Raw genomic sequence first — 9,466 nt, forward strand, 5'->3', positions numbered from 1 at the left:
GACTTTTTGAAGTCATAAATGATACAGTGCGTGCTGCTCCCCAGAGCCATCCAACAGAAAGGCAGTCTTGGAAAAACACGACAGTGTGACGTCATCCACCTCTGTGCTGTGTGACTGCTGGCTGTTTCCCAAAGTCAGAATGACCATGAAAGGTAGATGTCCTGAGTTGGTCAGGACATCAAGGCAGCCATGATAGCGCAGTTAAGGGTGCTCAGGACGGCTTCAGAAAGTGGCAAGAGTGATGCCACAAGTGTGTTCAAAGCAAGGGGGAGTGTTCTGAGGGGGATTAATGGCAGTGTGTCTTTTGTCATTACATGATTATTTTGTATTTTAGTACGGGGTCTACAAGGTCACTACATAGATTGGACTCATAGTGATCTACCTGTATTCAGCCTCCCAACAGCTGGGATTATAGGCACACACCACACCTGAGAGTTCAGTACTCTCTAGTCAGCAAGCATTTAATTTCTTAAAAAAGAGAAATATCTCCATTTCATTGATTTCACTAGAGTGATGCTTTTCATTTTTTAAATTTATGCATTCATTTACATATGTATGCATAATGTAAATATGTGCAATGTCTCACTATGCAGCTTGGACTGTCAGTGATCCTCCTGTTTTCAGCCTCCCCAGTGCTGGGGTTAAAGGCGTGCACCACCAAGCCTGGACTGTGTCACCAGCTCAGTGTGCCCCAAAGGCAGAGCCAGCATGGAATGCAGTACCAGGGATCAAACCCTGGTCCCTGGACTTGCCAAAGCTGGTGCTTAGTCTGAGGAGCTATCTCACTGGCCTTGTCACTTTTTTTTCCTAATAAAACAGTTTTTGGAACCTCCAAATCCTCACCACCTCTGAAACTTCATTTTGTGATTGACTTCTCCAGAATCAGCTGCACTAATTTCTTTTCAGTCTCCCCTTCCTTTCCTCCTTTCATGTTGAGTACAGAAGCCGCTTCCTCTGTCATGTCAAATTACATCATTTATATTTCCAATTTTGTGGATCTTTATCTTTGTACTATTTGTGTTCTATGAGAACAGGTGAGTTTCTGGACCTCACTGTGGTGGGATGACAATGGATTTTTAAGTGATCCATGAAAGAGTCTCGAGTATCACAGTAGGTATTTCTAGAATCCTGAAATGTAACAGATGAGCACAGAAAACATGGAAATAGTAATGTTATCAGGTGTTTCCCTGACTTCCAAAATGTTCCACAAAGGTTTTGCATGAACCATCTTGATGTTTATAGATTCAACTCCCTTTGATAGTCTGAAGAGGAAATTTTGATTGATTTTTGGATAACAAAACATTAGAAAACTATTGGTTAATTCCTTAACATTATTAAGTAATTGCAGGACAACATTATTAAAAGACCTTCAATTTTTCATGCCACTGTTGACTTTTCTTGTTGTTGAATGGTACTTTTTTTTGCTGAACCGGGGATTGAACTCAGGTCCTTGCGCTTGCCAGGGAAGAGCTTATTCCACTGAGCCATCTCCCCGGCCCTAATTTTTTTTTTTATTTTTAAATCATAGCAACAATATCTGTCAAATCTTAAACAAAGTGGTGTTGATTTGAGTTCAACAGAAGATATTTAGGAGATCAGACAAGTTTCTTCTTTTGGGACTAGTTTCTCTCCCCTGATGCCATAGCTGATGGTTTTGGAGTTGATATTATCTGTCAGCTGGTTTGTTCAGATAGTTCAGAACATAGATGTCAGGGACAAAAAGCACCATGTTCTGCTTTCCATAGCCATGGGACATCTGGAGAAGGTTCTAGAAATTTTGTAAGACAGAGCCTCCTATAATCTCCTGGGGAATGAGTCAGAGGAACACAGAGCTTTTTTGTGTTGGGCTAGGAAAATAAATTACTAGGTAGCTGAGAAACCACATTATTTATGGGAGGAAGAACATGCAAGGACAAAAGGCAAGAAACAAGAAATAAGAAGCAAAAGTGAGAAAAATAGGTTTCAGGATGCTCCAAAAAGCAGGAAAGAAACTGAATGGTGGAAGACATTAGCATTTTGGGTGGGCCACATGTCTGAACTATCAGTCAGTTTCAATTTATTTATTGATTTATTTATTTGTTGTTGTTGTTGTTATTATTATTGATACAGTGTCTTGCTACATAGTACACAGTTAGGACTTGTAGTGATCCTCTTGTCTCAGCCTCCCCAGTGCTGGGATTATAGGCAGGCGCCACTACGCCAGGTTCTAGGGCCAGCATGGCATGCAGTACCGGGGCTTGAACTCGTGATCTTATACTTGTCAGGCAGGTACTTAGACCGCCAAGCTATCACTCCACCCCAATTTCAATTTAGTAGGAAGTATCGTCACCTAGTAAATCCCCTGAAGATGAAGGCACAGAGAAGCAGCCCTTCTTTGTTTTTAGAGAACATCAAAGCTTGATATGTGGCACAATGTTGATTCAACACCTTCCTTACTGGTATACAGTGGGACCCTTAGCTAAGTGTTCTCTGTACTCAAGCTGATGTCCAGTGCCAGGGCCTGCATTACTCATGGCTGGTGGAGCACCACACACTAGAATTATGGAGAGGGGCAGTTGTTTCCCCAGAGATGAGGACTCATCCTAAACTCAAAATGTTGCTCTGGCAGATCCTTCAACCACATTTAAAGGATGTTTGGTGACAGCTTGTCAAACACTCCAGGATATAATGAAAGAAGACAAGCTTGGAAAGGAAGGAGAAATGAGTGATATTTTCTGTTTTTGTTATGAGTCTTTTTCCTCTACATAGTCTTGATTCAGTGTTTTATTTTTGCTGGAATATATATATATATTTTTCCATTTTTTTCCTATTCATCATAATTTGTGCCCAGTTTGTATAGTTTTCCTTATAAACACGTACCTTATATTTTCTCCTTCCTTTCATGGCTCACATTAATCTCTACTATTGCCCATGTATTTGCAAGATTGTATTCATTCCATAACTCTGTACTAAGTGGGCGCTCTGTGTCAAGCTCAGTTTTCAGTGCAATAATGGAGCAATCTTCAAAACAAAGTTTCTGACTTCCTGGAGCTTTCTCCTCTATGTGAGGGAAAAGGTACACAAATGAGGATATGCAGAGTCCACCAAAAAATGTAACCATGAAAAGAGAAACTTGTATAAATGCTTTAATACTAACTTTGAGTCATCCTGAGATTAATACGCTACCTTTCACCTCTACAACTACAAGAGCTTCTCAGAGTGGCGGCCGTAGTGTACAGACCTTGATCTGTATGGTGAACTTCTAAGTGTGCCCACATTGTTTGGAGAGGCTCTGCATTTCATGTGATAGGTGGTGATGGCTGCCGTGGAGCAAAGAAGGCCCACCAAGGAAGTGCAAAATATGAGCAGGGAGCCGCTTATTAAAAGATTTATTGGCAAAAAAGTTACTTGTAAGTCAGGGAGTAAGATTTACAGATACCCAGAGAAAGATATTTCTGGGCAAATGGAACTAAAAGTAAGGAGACTCCAGAGATTGGAGCACGTTAGGTATTTTTTGAGGACAGAAGACAAAAGGGACCAGTGTGGCTGGAAGTGAGTAAGGGAGAAATTAGTGGGACAGAGTGGCTGTAACAATGCTTTTTTCTAGGTGCTATTAAAGATTTAAGCTTCAACACTGAGGGGTACAGATAATTGCTAAGGGTCTAGGCAGAGGAAAACATGATTCCATTGATTTGGTGGATGCTTTAAAAGATTTTTCTTGTTGTAGAGTGTAAAGCCCAAATAATTTTAAGATCACATATAGAAATAAATAGATAAAATGTGTTTCAATTAAAAGGACCCACTCACTGATTTACGGCCCTAGAGCTTGAGCAATCCATGTTCCTAAAACAAAGAGGACATAAGATAACCTTGGATGGGGTCCTGTTACTTGGAAAACGACTGAGTCAGCCAAGAAGTTGCCCTTGGCCCTCCCCTTGTTTAAATTCTTGCAAGAGACATACATTCCCAAACCCAAGGCCTCACTATTGAAAGTCATAACAACAGGATGTCCCAGGTCACAATGCCTCGATTTCTTAAAAATGTTCCCGGAACATGACAACCACAAGGTTAGTCCCCTCAGCTACCTCCAGACTTACTCCATTTGGTCATCCAGTATTGTAACTCACCAATTATTGTAAAGGTCAACCTACACTAACCAATGCGATTTGCTTCTGTAACATGCTTGCTCCCTCCCCCATTTTGTGGTTTTTGCCTTTAAAAAACTATGCCTGTTTCACTAGAGGCGCTCTCTGCTCCTGCATGTGCAGGCCGCCCTACGTATACGTAGATAATAAACTTTCCCTTTGTGATTTGCATGAGAGACTGACTCTTGGGGTCTTCCTTCGTGGCGACTCGACCCTTACAAGAGGAGCAAGGGGAAATGATCCAGAGACCCGTTTGGAAGTCACTGAGATAGGCCAGGAGGGAAGAACTTGAGCTGAAGTGGGTGTGGAAACAAGTGGGCAGATCTGGCTACAACTTGAAGGTTTAGAAAACTAAATCTTCTCTGGATTGGCTGTGGAGTGTGAGAACAGAACACAATGAAGGAGAACTCCAATATTTTTATCTTCAGTAAAAAGAGGAATGGAATTTCTATCATCTGCGATGGAGAAAACAGCAGCAGGAGAAAATTGCAAGTCTGTGGGGATCAGCTAAGGTCTGTCTTTTGAGTATGCTAATGGTGGCCAGAACATGAGCTAGACACTCAGGCTTTAATAATTTCTTAGATAGTAAATTCTCTTCATTAATAAAACACCAAAAATCCCCTGTAGCAATATTGATACCTTATAAAACCTATTACTTTGGCAACAACTTAGTAATTTTGGAGTCTAAAAAATTAAAAATTAATACGTGACAGTTGTTTTTACCAAATAATGGGAAGTTAATTCTTTTGCATCTTTCAGGATCTGATTACTCAAGATATATTATGCCTGAATCTCTTGGCTTTGTTCAGAGGGCAAAGCACCACAGACAAGTTCAAGGTGAGCATAGCTCTTTCTCTTGGGGAAAACAATGCAAACAGTATGCCTTGTCTCTGTGTGAAGTTTATCAAACCATCAGTTATCATAACATTGAACATTCTTTTTTTAAGTAACCTAATAGAAATATAAACAGGCTGATTATATTTAATATCTGTCTGTCTGTCTATCTATGTATCTATCTATGTATCTATGTATCTATCTATCTATCTATCTATCTATCTATCTATCTATCTATCTATCTAAAAAACATATAAAAAGTTGCATTGCTAAATAGCATAATATATAACCAATTTACACTTAAGATCATTTAAATCTTTGTTTAACTGATTCAGTGACTATTGTGCATTTACAATCAAGATCAATTACATTTTCTGAATTTCTTATAACTATAAATTACATAGGAATACTTGAATATTAAGTACATATCAAAAATAGTATTATGCCAAACAAAGCAAGCACAATATAACTCCTATTATAACCAAAGAAATATTAAAATTTTCAGGGGAAATTCTGTTGTGGGTTCATAATCAATATAGGAATCCAAGGTGCCAATTAAAAATTTGAAGGAGGTGGGTTCCAGCACCTCTGGTGGCGGGAGGAACGGTAGTGGTGGAGCTGGGTAGCTTCAAGAGGCTCCCATGCTCCTAGACCTGCAGCTTCCAAATGTACTCATCCCCTGCGCCACTGCTAAGATGCCCAAGAGATCAGCTCTGCCAAAGGGGCGGTGAAGGAGGAACCCAAAAGGAGATCGGCAAGGTTGTCTGCTGAACCTGTTTCAGCTAAAGTGAAAGTGAAGACAAAAAAGGCAGCAAGAAAGGCTAAATCTTCGGACAAGAAAGTGCAAGCAAAAGGGACAAGGGTCATGGCCATTGCTTGATCAATTTGCTCTCTGTGAAAGCCTGAGAGAATGTTTCCTCTCCATGTGACCCTCCTTAGGCACACTCTACATCATTGATCACATTCCTCTGTGGCCCCATAATCTCCTTGATCAGAAAATTTGGGACACATCTCAGTTACATGATGTTATAGTACGGGTTCTCTTATGTCCTGAGTCCTCACTGAAGGGCTAGAGCCAAAATGTTGGCTGTCCTCGCAGCCCTTCTTTTTAGTAATTTTTGATCTGCGAACTTAAGTTGTTAACCCTCCTGAAGAGAAGCTTAGTGAAATTATTACCCTATAAGATAGGCAGTTGAGCTTAACCTCACTGTCTGAATATCTAACATCATAGACATAACATGGAACAGGTATTTTCCAACAAGTATTGCTATGTTAAACTTTAAATCTCTACAGAATGTGAAGAAAAAATTAAAAAAAAATTAAAAAAATAGAAATGAACAATTACATAGTTTTACAAAAGAAGTTTAGAAATCTAACCATATACAGCATTGTACAGGACAGTCCTATGACTTTTTTCTTATCTCAAGTTTTCATTTATTACCCTTTTTTTTTTAAACAAACATTTACTTGAGAGACAGTGTAGCAGTAATTGATATGACATGATGGTTGACACTGACAAAGGATCCACAAACTGTGATACAGGGCTTCAGGGTAAATTCTGAGGGGATTTGACTGACCTTGTCACATACAAAAGTTACATTTCTTGTTATACAGGTCTTGCTTTATCTTGATCTTAACCATCCAGCAGAAAAGTATAAGACTGAGGCATAAAAAATAAAGACATATTAATATACTAAGCTATAAAAGGCTCAAGTCAACGCCTTCTGGCATTGCCAGTTCTACAGATAACCCACTACTATTATGGACTACTCAACTATAGTGGATTATTTTGCTGAAGTCACCACCTACAATATTTAAATGGCAGTGGAATACTGATCTCTGACAAATCTAAACAAAAAAGGGAGTATAAATGAAATGCCATTTTGTATCTGTGTATACAAAATAGTTCGGATAGATATATAGCTACTTTCTCTTAATTCAATGAGAAGAAAGATTTATACTAATAGTGTTTGGACAGGATATTATGTTTGCATCTTGTACTATGAATAGCTACTATGAAGACAACAATATGCAATGTATTAATCATTGAAACTGTCCTACTAATCGGTTTTGAAACTGTCTCATTGCTATTTATTTCTCAATAAAATCAATAAACAAATAATAAATAAATAAAAAAGAGAAAAGGGGAGCCAAGGGAAATAGGCTGAAGTGGCTAAGCAAGAAACTAAGGAAGATTTAGCTGCAGAAAATGGAGAAACTAAAAATGAGGAGAATGTAGCCTCCTCTGGTGATGCAGAAGAGAAAGAAGCCAAGTCTGATCAATCACACACCATGTCTTGTCAGAGCTCCCTGTCTCCCTTCTTGTACAATACAGAGAAATATTTTCATCAACTATTTTGTAAATGCAAGTTTTTCAGTAGCTCTAGAAACATTTTTAAAATGGAGGGAATCTTACTTCATCACATTTTTTAAGTGTAAATTATTTTTTTTTAGAGGTGAAATCATTCTCTGGTTGTCTATCTTTTGGTACAACCAGAAATGGTGGGATATTGAATTATGGCAGGCTTTGATTGTCTTGGGTGTCAGTTTAACATTCTATAGGTGGGAGTTAATTTTATATCCTGCAATACAAAGCATACTAAATGGCAATTTGGAATTATAGGCATGCATCTAATATATCTTGGATACTTTAAGTGACTTCTATTCCCATGTTTTTAGTAGAATTGTTTCTTAAAGAAAACTACTTCCTAATTGTTGCCCTGTCAGAATCGTGTGCACTCTGTAACATCTTTAGTAGTGGTAGTCTGGTTTGCCTCATTTTGTTAATGTGGTATGAAAGATCAAAATTTGAACATCTAGTGTATGTGATACAAAATTGTGAATTGGTGGGACTTAAGTGACACTTTGTCAGCATTTGAAGATACTGGTACTTAATCCTCTTACAGAAAATTTGTCTCCAAATTTGAAGCTGGAAAGTCACTGGAATAACTGAAAAGCAATACATGGCTTTTTTTGGTATGTGTGTTAAGAATTGTGTACAGGGCCTGCCAAATAGCTCAGCAGATTAAAGTGCCTGCAAGCAGGTGCAGAGCCCGGGGATTGGATCCTCGCCATGCCATGCCAGCTCCACCCCGGGGCTCCCTGAAAGGGTAATTGAGACTGGGCGTGATGGTGCACGCTTGTAATCCCAGCTCTTGGGAGGCTGTAAACAGGAGGATCACCATGAGTCCAATCTAGTAGTGAGACTCTGAGCACCCTGTAGACCCTTCCCTAAAATACACACACACACAAAGCCCCCCACAAGAATTGTGTACAAAGTGAATCATATGTACTGATCCTCAACACAACCAATAAAATCTCAAATATTGAAGACAAAAAAAAAAAATTGAAGGATTTTATTAGCTGAGCTCAGCAACCATCAGCATAGACCCCTGTTTCGGAGTCTAAGTGAGCGGTGCTGCCCAGAGATCATGAAGAGTATATTAAGAGAATATGCAATATATTCTGCTTGTCAAACAGATCAGCACGCATTCTTCCCGTCAGAATAAAATGTATATCCTGCTTATGAAGCAGTTAGATCAGCATGCATCCTGCCTGTCAGGCAGATTTTTTTCTTGCTATATATCTGGGTACTTTTTTCCTGTTATTGTTTAGGGTCAGCGCTTTCTCAGGGTATATTTCCTCTGTATGGTTACTTGTTTCACAATCGGCCTGTTTTTACAACTCTGGGGTCAGCTAAAGTTTGTCATGGCAATACTTGTGCTAAGAGTCTGGGTTTAGGCCATCATAGTATCAATGGTCGATTCAGCGTCTTCAGAAACCAGAGCAAGTTGTAAAGAAATTCTACCCAAAACTTAGTTTTCTAACAGAATTACTTGTTGCTTGTCGCTTATTCTTCCACATTTCCTTATGTGTATGTTATATTCTCTCTCTCCCCCCTCTCCTGAGACTGAACTGGAGCTACGACCTGGGCACATTCTTCCACTCAGTTGCATCCATACCATTTATAACTTATTTTGAGACAGTATCTCACTAACTTGCTCAGTCTGTCTTCAAATTTACAATCCTCTTGCCTTAGCCCCCTGAGTGGCTGGGATTGCATGTGTATACTACCGCATCTAGGTAAAGATCATACTTTATCACCTTTTCTTTTCTCCCTAGAAATCATGCTCTCCTCATGTACCCTAGTCCAGTCCATCTATTCAGGCTCAGATGTCTCTTTCCAGTTCCCATGACTACAATGAAAGCAGTTGGGCAGTTGCTGATGTCAGTGGCCGTGTCTGCTGAGTCGTGATCCATAGTAGGAAACCTAGAATAGTATGTAACTCCGTTCACATCAGTGTCTACATTCTGGTAGAGGATTGGCTGTTTTTCTCAGCTAGAAGAATTTAGAAACACAAAGTGATATCTGACTGTGTATGTGTAGTGTTAGCATCTTTTACTCTTTGTCCTGTTCACCTTGTTATCTCCTGATTACTCCCTATCATTAAAATTTTTAGAATCTAGAAACAAGACTTTTCTGAGGTGTGAATTATAAAACTTCTTTA

The 9,466-nt window shown here is 39.2% G+C and overlaps 1 pseudogene; it reads left to right on the top strand.

Moving 5' to 3' along the window:
* Nucleotides 1-3,295: 3,295 nt before the first annotated feature.
* On the top strand, nt 3,296-9,213 carry LOC105741097 (annotated as a pseudogene).
* The last annotated feature ends 253 nt before the right edge of the window (nt 9,214-9,466 follow it).

The sequence above is a fragment of the Octodon degus genome, unplaced genomic scaffold, assembly GCF_000260255.1.
Source record: "Octodon degus isolate 3935 unplaced genomic scaffold, OctDeg1.0 scaffold00288, whole genome shotgun sequence".
Lineage (NCBI taxonomy): Eukaryota > Metazoa > Chordata > Mammalia > Rodentia > Octodontidae > Octodon > Octodon degus.